This window comes from Miscanthus floridulus, chromosome 7 (genome assembly GCF_019320115.1).
Source record: "Miscanthus floridulus cultivar M001 chromosome 7, ASM1932011v1, whole genome shotgun sequence".
In the NCBI taxonomy this organism is placed as follows: domain Eukaryota; kingdom Viridiplantae; phylum Streptophyta; class Magnoliopsida; order Poales; family Poaceae; genus Miscanthus; species Miscanthus floridulus.
The window spans coordinates 100,729,394-100,731,208 of NC_089586.1; positions in this window are offsets into that span (position 1 = coordinate 100,729,394).

Consider the following 1,815-nt stretch of genomic DNA (forward strand, 5'->3'; position numbering starts at 1 on the left):
TGACTAACGTGTGTTTTGTAGATGCAATTAAGTTAGGTCATGGTAATGGAGATCGATTGGGCAATCAAAGTTGTCATGCCCCTACGATGGAAATCGTTTCGGTTTTCAAAGGAAACAACAAGGTTAAGGATGACTAGTTCTAAGTGTTGATTGGAGTTGGAGAGACACTTAGAGTAGTTTAGGACTTTGTTTTTCCTTTGGTCATACTATTAAGGGGGGTATGGATGGGTAGCTTGACCTAGTTGAGTCTAGTGAGTTAGGTGTGGTGCACACTTGTTAAAACTAGCTCTAGGTAGCTCCTAAGAAGTCCTTTGATCTCATGGAGCAAACTTCATTCACAAATGATCGAGAGTTGGAAGTGAATGGAGGGTCAAATACTGACCGGACGCTGGCTCCGGTGCGACCGGACGCTGGCCGTAGGGTCCGGTCAGTTCATTTGACCGAGGAGATCAAGTCTGGTGTGACCGGATGGTGGAAGGTCAATGTGATCGGACGCTGAGGGCTAGCGTCCGGTCGACTCTAGTAAGGGTCCAGACTTGAGAAAGTGTGACCAGACGCGTCCGGTCAATACTGACCGGACCCTGAGTATCCAGCGTCCGGTCAAGTCTAGTAAGGTTCCAGTAAGGGTTTTATGCAACCGAACGCATCCGGTCAGTGCTGACCGGACCCTGCCAGTGTCTGATCAACTCATTACTACTGGTTCACGGGTTGAACTGACCAGAGCATCCTGTCAAAACGATTGGAGCGTCCGGTCACCCCGTAGAAGCTCATAACGGTTCATTTTTCAGGCTACCTTATAAATAGAAGCTCCACTCGTGTGTGGAGTGACTTTTACTCATTTCAACAGCTGAGAAACACGTTTGTGAGTGCTAAGAAGAGCAAGGTCCTAGTGAGGTGTTTGTGATTTGAGAATCCAAGAGTGAAACCTCATTTGTGAATCAAAAGTAGACAAGTGTGCATCCATCTTCTCATTAGGCTTCGCGTGGTCAAGTGAGAGTTCGTGCTTGTTACTCTTGGTGATCGCCATCACCTAGATGGCTTGGTGGTGATTGGGAGCTTGGTGTTCACCCGACGGAGCTTGTGGGTGACCCAACTCAAGTTGTGAGCGGCTTTAGGTGATTCACCGCGACGGAGTGTCGAAGAATCAACCCGTAGAGAGCACTTGATCCTTGCGCGGATCAATGGGGAGCTACACCCTTGTGTGGGTGCTCCAACAAGGACTAGTGGGGAGTGGCGACTCTCCGATACCTCGACAAAACATCGCCGCGTTCCTCTCTCCATTTACTTTGAGCATTTACTTTAAGTATTTACTTTGAGCAATTCAATACTTGTCTTTACATTCATAGAATTGCCATGCTAGAGTAAGTTTGGAACATAGGTTGCAAGTCTTTTGTGTGTTAATTTGATAGAAACATTTTTCTAGGCACAAGGGGTTAATTGGGCTATCCATAGGATTTGATTATTGCAAGAAAATTTAGAATTAGCCCAATTCACCCCCCCTCTTGGGCATCTTGATCCTTTCAATACGGTATAGCCATAAGTGGTAAGTTGTGCCGATCTACAAATCCCATGCTCATAAAGGAATGTGATACACTAGAATCGAACAACACATAAGTGGGACGAGAATCGATGGTAAACATACCAGTCATCACCGGTTCCTGCTGTAATATCTGCTCATCATCTATGAAATTCACCTGTCCGGATCTGCTAGACACTTTCTTCTTGATTATAGTCCTCCTGACAAGCCTGGAATTTGCCGTTGGTTGAGCAGACTGAGTTGACTGATTCTGGGGACACGCTTGGGCATAGTGGCCA